Source organism: Meriones unguiculatus, assembly GCF_030254825.1.
Source record: "Meriones unguiculatus strain TT.TT164.6M chromosome X unlocalized genomic scaffold, Bangor_MerUng_6.1 ChrX_unordered_Scaffold_30, whole genome shotgun sequence".
In the NCBI taxonomy this organism is placed as follows: domain Eukaryota; kingdom Metazoa; phylum Chordata; class Mammalia; order Rodentia; family Muridae; genus Meriones; species Meriones unguiculatus.
Genome location: NW_026843706.1, coordinates 4129392 through 4136877, shown reverse-complemented (window position 1 = coordinate 4136877; position 7486 = coordinate 4129392).

Sequence of the window (7486 nt, the reverse complement as noted above, 5' to 3'; positions counted from 1 at the left end):
GAGGGCTGGGAAAATGACTCAGTGAGGTAAGAAGCTAAGACCATTTGCTCTACAAACCTAAGGACCTAAATTCAAATCCCCAGCACCAAGAAGCAGCATGCCTGTAACCTAGCATTGCAGAGTGGAGACAGGTGGATTCCAAAGATCGCTGGCCAATGAGCCTCGCTGAATTGGCTCCTGCCTATTCATGTGTGGACACGGACACATGCACCTGCGTATTCACATATGTGCAACAGCCCCACCTAAGAAATGTCCAACCCTTTTCATGCTTGGCCTGAGAGAAAGCATCAGGAGAAAGAATGTCTTCAGTGCTACCTGCTAGCTTGGTCTTAATCCTCTAAGTGTCTGCTAGACATTGGGTTTGCTTGTCTGGCTGGTACCCCTGTAGGACCACATCTGCTCTGCTTCTTGTCTACCCGTGTGTTGTTTCCTTCTTCATTCCTATCCCACCTCCTTCCCCACCCCTTCTATCTTCCCATTCCTTTCTTCCTAGTTCCACCAGAGATTCTCAGGGATACATTTGTTTTCAAATCAGGTTGATTTTATTTTCGCCAAGATCAAACTTCTGTGTACTAGGTATTCACTCTATACAGGTTGACCTTGCTTTGACTGCAGACTTTGGGACAGAATTCTAGGTGGTGTTGGCACTGTGAGGCTATTCGCTTTCCGGATCACTCGAAGACATGCTGGAATTCTCAAAGATGTGGTCTGGTCCCTTCTCCTTTGCACTCATGTCTTCCATGGGGAGGTGGTTTCGACCAGCCCGTGCGCTTCCCTTGGCTCTCTTTGATTTGTTAGGAGCAGTTGTCGTTTTGGCAGCAGCCTTCCTCTTCCGAATGCGTGGTTGGATCTTGTTGAGCTTCCTGGTAGTCCTTCGCACCTGGAAAGACCACAGAGTAAGGTGACAGGGCATATGAGTCTTCGAAAAGGTGGACTCCATGAAGGAGAATGTAGGAGAAGGGCTATGGGTTGAGAAAGGGGTTGATGTCAGGCTAAGAAAGGGCTAGGAGCAATACGGAGGGGAAATCACTGGAGAAAGGAGGAAGCTTAGCTTGGGCCTTCTTACCTTCCCACTGCGTTTGCACTTAGAATGACCCCTGGTCTTTCCTGTATTCTCGGTTTGGCACGGAGGTTTAGTCTTGGCTCTCTTGGGTATGCTTCTGGAGGCAGATGGGTCATCCTCGGCGGTACGATCCAGTGCTCTTTTGCTAGCTTTCACCATGCTGTAGGTTGGGGTGGTCTGGCCCAGAGCTGAGAGGTGCCTTCTTATGAGCTGGGCCAGAACAATGGAAGGCCACACCCCTGTGTCCTGATTGGTCAGCATGATCCTCCTCAGCTACTGGTGGCTGAGCAGCTGCTTTGACATCACAAAGCACAACTGAGGAGGCTTTGCTGCCCCATGGGAGCAGGCCCTGGGATGGAGACCTTGGTGGGGCTCAGAAACAGAAAGTGGCATCCTTAACCAAGCTGGTTGCGAGAGTCGCAGTGAAGGCAATAGGGTCTGGGTCCAGATAGGAGGTTTTTCCTAACATCTCCAAGAGACTCACAACACCCCTTTTTATATGAATAATTGCACTGGTGATAGAACAGGTGACAGAGGTTTTGCTCTGGGGAACTCTTCCTGAAAACCACTCCATGACCCCCATCTCAATACGTCATTCTGTCATGTGTTTTCCTTACTTATTAGCAGATCGCTAGATTCGGGCATACTTCAACTTCCAAATTGACCTCACAGTCCTTCCAAAATCAATAGTGAAGTATCAGGGCCTGTGCGAATCACACCATAAGTCAAAACAAAGACCATCTTCATGAATGACTATCTACGTATCTGGTGAATCTGGCATTCAAAACTGACAATTTTGGTTCCATGGTATGTGGGCTCCTTTCAGGTTAACTTGACACAAGGGAAAGTCACCTGAGAGGAGGGATGCTCCATTAAGACTATGTAGACAAGATCAGGCCATGGACAAGCTTGTAGTTTATTTTCTCAAATACTTTATTTCCCAAATAGTTTATTTTACACAAATGAGGAGGGCCCAGCTCATTGTGGCTGGTACCACACCAGGGCTGGTGGTTCTGGGTTTCATAAGGAAGCAGGCTGAGTCATTCAAGAGGAGCAGGCCAGTAAGCAGTATCTCTCTATGGCCTCTATATCAGCTCCTGCCTCCAGGTTCCTGCCTTGGGTGAGTTCCTGTCCTCACTGCTTTGGATGATGAACTGTTCCATGGCTCTGTGAGTGTAATAATCCCTTTCCCCCTAACGTCGTTTAGTCATGGTGTTTATACACAGCAATAGTAACCCTGACTAAGACACATGGTTTTCCATTAATGGACAGGGGTAGGGATGAACTAGCCACTCTCAATCCTCCTGCCTGTACCTCTCCAGTGTCAGGTTTATAGGCCTGAGCTGTCACTCTTTGTTGGGCTCTGTGTGGGGATTGAACCAGGCATTCTTCTAACTCAACTAAATCTGCATTCCTATACTTTTTATTTTGAATTGTCAATGATTTGCTGCCAACCATGTTTATATTACTATGCTATACAACATTAAAGGGTTTTCCTCCTAACTAAGCCCTTTATTGTACCCATTAGACTACTCCTATTTCTAATTCTCCAATGGTATTGATTTTTTATTGAAATAGGTTTGTCCTTAAAAATACACAATCGTAATTTACATCTTTGGTTTTTTTGTTTGTTTGTTTGATTGTTTGTTTGTTTTCATAAACAAGCCACTCTACCCAGGGCTCAGATGTTCTTTGCTTTGCTGGGTTATTATTCCTATGACTTCTGCCTACTAACACAGTAGAGCTCTTTTACCTGATTTCACATACACATACACAAACACACACACACACACACACACACACACACACATACAAACACACACACACACACATACACAAACACACCTCAGCCTAGAGAAATGACCTGAGTTTGGTTTCTAATCCCCACATCAGGTGGCTCACGATCCCCAATAACTCTAGCTTTACACAACATTTAATTTTTAAGAAGTCTCCTAGAGAGCTTGAAAACACTGTTTAGACTGAGCACGACCTCTTTCAGAGCTTCTCTTTTAACTCGTTTGGTTTCCAGTAAGGATTGTCTGTGAGCACAAGTCTGCTTTTCTATATGCGTTTTTCTTAGCATATTTTAAGTGGACAAGGTAATGGGTTTATTTATGATATCGATTCATATGCATATAATATACTTTGGTCATATTCACCCCCTTAATTAGATTTTCTCATCCCTACCTCTCCTTTTCCCTTTCACATCCCTAGTAGTCAGACTAAGTCTTGATGCTAAGGATGGAACATTTGAGGGAACCGTGACCTATGATCCCAGGGACCACTTAAAATGTGAGAAATCACCACACATAGCCTTGTGTTAGCATTGCCTCATGATGTGTTTTGTTAAAAACCAAAAGGTGGGAGCAACAAATAGCTGGTGTAGACTGAAATTGCTGGCATCCAACTTTGCATACTTAAAACCAATTCATAAACACATATGTTTGCCAGCTTTCGTTCTCATTATTTGTTTTGATTTTAAGATTTATAATTATTTTTTACAATTTATTACAGTTTATCACTTTGTATCCTGACTGTGTCTCCTCCCCTCTTCTCCTCCCAATCCCATCGCCCATCCTTCTTCTCCTGCTATGCCCCTCCCCTAGTCCACTGATACTGGAGGTCCTCTTCCCCTTCTATCTGACCCTAGCCTATGTGATCTCATGAGGGCTGGCTACATTGTCTTCGTCTGTGGCCTGGTAATGGTGCACCCCGCAGGGAGAGGTGATCAAAGAGCCTGCCACTGAGTTCATACAGAAATAGCCCCTATTCCCCTTACTGGGTACCTACTTGGAGAGAGAATCTGTGGGCTACACCTGAGCAGTGTTCAGATCCTCTTCAGGCATGGTCCTTGCTTGGGGTATTGGTCTCTACAAGCCCTCAGGGCCTAGTTTCTCTTTCTCTTTCTCTTTCTCTTTCTCTTTCTCTTTCTCTTTCTCTTTCTCTTTCTCTTTCTCTTTCTCTTTCTCTTTCTCTTTCTCTCTCTCTCTCTTTCTCTCTGTCTCTGTCTCTCTCTCTCTCTCTCTCTCTCTCTCTCTCTCTCTCTCTCTCTTTCTCTATCTATCTCTATCTCTCTCTAGTTCTCTTCTTGGAGCTACTGTCCCCTCCCTGTTTGGCATCTCTCCCTTCTTTTATAAAATTCTATGCCCTGTGTCCACGGTTTGGCTATGAGTCTCAGCCTCTGCTTTCATACCTCGAAAAATAGAGAGTCTTTCAGAGGCTCTCTATTGGAGGCTCCTGTCCTGTTCCCTGTCTTCTCCTCCTTCTGATATCTTTTGCATTTGCCCTTCTGAATGAGGACTGAGCATCTTCCCAGCGGTCTTCCTTGCTGTTTATCTTCTTTAGGACTATAGGTTTTAGTATGTTTATCCTATGTTTTATCTTTAATAAGCGTTTATGTAAGGGCATATACCATTTGTATCTTTGGCTTCTGGGTTTAGTCATTCAATGTGTTCTTTTCTAGTTCCATCTGTTTGCCTTCAAATTTCATGATTTAATAATTTTTTTAATTGCTGAGTAGTAGTCCATTGTGTTGATGTACCACAATGTCTCTCTCAGTTCTTTGGTTCAGGAACATCTAGGTTGTTTCTAGTTTCAGGCTATTATGAGTAAAATCTGTATGAACACCTAAATATTGGAGAAGTTCTATGTTTTATGTAAGTGATATGGTGAAATCAAACTATATCCTTTTAAAGATAGATATTCACTCTTATTCTTTTGGTGATATCTTCTTCGGCATCTCACACGTGAAAAAATGCTTCACACACTACATATTTTATAAGCATGCACATTTAGTTGTTTTCTTTATTAACATGGCACAACTTTCGGGGATAAAAACTACGGTACAGGTATTTGGAAGCACTGGTACATCATTTTAAAATTCCCTATAGAGTGAAGGTTATATATTATTAACAGCACTGGCGGTGAACCAATCCTGCAGTCTATATCACCCCAAAGTCCAAAGTTTTGAAAGGAGTGGATTTCCAGTGTCATACTTGTGGCTTCTCCACACTATTCTCTTCAATGTGATGCTAGTAGTACATTATTTATTCAGTTACTTATACAGGTTCTCAGATATCCATCTGACCTGGAACTTGCTAGGTGGCCAAAAATGACTTTGAACCTTTGATCCTGATGCTCCTACTTTCCAAGTGCATTTCTGGGATTCTAGACATGCACCCAGGTTATGCAGCGTTGGGGTTAAAACCTCAGGTGTTGTGCCTGCTAAGCAAGGTATGTCTCCCAGCCTCTACTGATATGCTATACTAGGGTGATGTGTTTGGCCCTCCTGAGGGTCTTTAAATTGCTTAATATCGGGTAGGGCACAAGCAAGACCAAGAGGAGGTAGTTGTTGTCAAAGTGATGTGCAGTCTCTTTGTTGGGATGTTCCAGGTGACCTCCTATCTTTCATTGTGTAGGATATACAGTCCATGTCCTGCAGCAGTGTTCCCACCCCGTGTCAGGAAACACAGAGACACTCATCCCTGAGGGCTGGGAAAATGACTCAATGAGGTAAGAAGCTAAGACCATTTGCTCTACAAACCGAAGGACCTAAATTCCAATCCCCAGCACCAAGAAGCAGCATGCCTGTAACCTAGCATTGCGGAGTGGAGACAGGTGGATTCCAAAGATCGCTGGCCAATGAGCCTCGCTGAATTCCCTCCTGCCTATTCACAAGTGGACAGGGACACATGCACCTGCGTATTCACATATGTGCAACAGCCCCACCTAAGAAATGTCCAACCCTTTTCATGATTGCCCTGAGATAAAGCATCAGGAGAAAAATGTCTTCAGTGCTACCTGCTAGCTTGGTCTTAATCCTCTAAGTGTCTGCTAGACATTGGGTTTGCTTGTCTGGCTGGTACCCCTGTAGGACCACATCTGCTCTGCTTCTTGTCTACCCGTGTGTTGTTTCCTTATTCATTCCTATCCCACCTCCTTCCCCATCTCTTCTTTCTTCCCATTCCTTCCTTCCAAGTTCCACCAGAGATTCCCAGGGAAACACTTGTTTTCAAATCAGGTTGATTTTATTTTCGCCAAGATCAAACTTCTGTGTACTAGGTATTCACTCTATACAGGTTGACCTTGCTTTGAAGGCAGACTTTGGGACAGAATTCTAGGTGGTGTTGGCACTGTGAGGCTATTCGCTTTCCGGATCACTCGAAGACATGCTGGAATTCTCAAAGATGTGGTCTGGTCCATTCTCCTTTGCACTCATGTCTTCCATGGGGAGGTGGTTTCGACCAGCCCGTGTGCTTCCCTTGGCCCTCTTTGATTTGTTAGGAGCGGTTGTCGTTTTGGCAGCAGCCTTCCTCTTCCGAATGCGTGGTTGGATCTTGTTGAGCTTCCTGGTAGTCCTTCGCACCTGGAAAGACCACAGAATAAGGTGTCAGGGCATATGAGTCTTCGCAAAGGTGGGTCAATGAAGGGGAATGTAGGAGAAGGGCTATGGGTTGAGAAAGGGGTTGATGCCAGGCTAAGAAAGGGCTAGGAGCAATAGGGAGGGGAAATCATTGGAGAAAGGAGGAAGCTTGGCTTGGGCCTTCTTACCTTCCCACTGCGTTTGCACTTAGAATGACCCCTGGTCTTTCCAGTAGTCTCGGTTTGGCACCGAGGTAACTTAGACTTGGCTCTCTTGGGTATGCTTCTGGAGGCAGATGGGTCCTCCTCGGTGGTAGGATCCAGAGCTCTTTTGCTAGCTTTCACCATGCTGTAGGTTGGGGTGGTCTGGCCCAGAGCTGAGAGGTGCCTTCTTATGAGCTGAGCCAGAACAATGGAAGGCCACACCCCTGAGTCCTGATTGGTCAGCATGATCCTCCTCAGCTACTGGTGGCTGAGCAGCTGCTTTGACATCACAAAGCACAACTGAGGCGGCTTTGCTGCCCCATGGGAGCAGGCGCTGGGATGGAGACCTTGGTGTGGCTCAGAAACAGAAAGTGGTATCCTTAACCACGCAGGTTGGGAGAGTCGCAGTGAAGGCAATAGGGTCTGGGTCCAGATAGGAGGCTTTCCCTAACATCTCCAAGAGACTCACACCACCCCTTTTTATATGAATATTTGCACTGGTGATAGAACAGGAGACAGAGGGTTTGTTCTGGGGAACTCTTCCTGAAAACCACTCCATGACCCCCATCTCAAATGGTCATTCTGTCATGTGTTTTCCTTACTTATTAGCAGATCGCTAGATTCGGGCATACTTCGACTTCAAAATTTACCTCACAGTCCTTCCAAAATCAATAGTGAAGTATCAGTGCATGTGCGAATCACCCCGTAAGTCAAAACAAAGACCATCTTCATGAATGACTATCTTCCTATCTGGTGAATCTGGCATTCAAAACTGACAGTTTTGGTTCCATGGTATGTGGGCTCCTTTCAGGTTAACTTGACACAAGGGAAAGTCACCTGAGAGGAGGGATGCTCCAT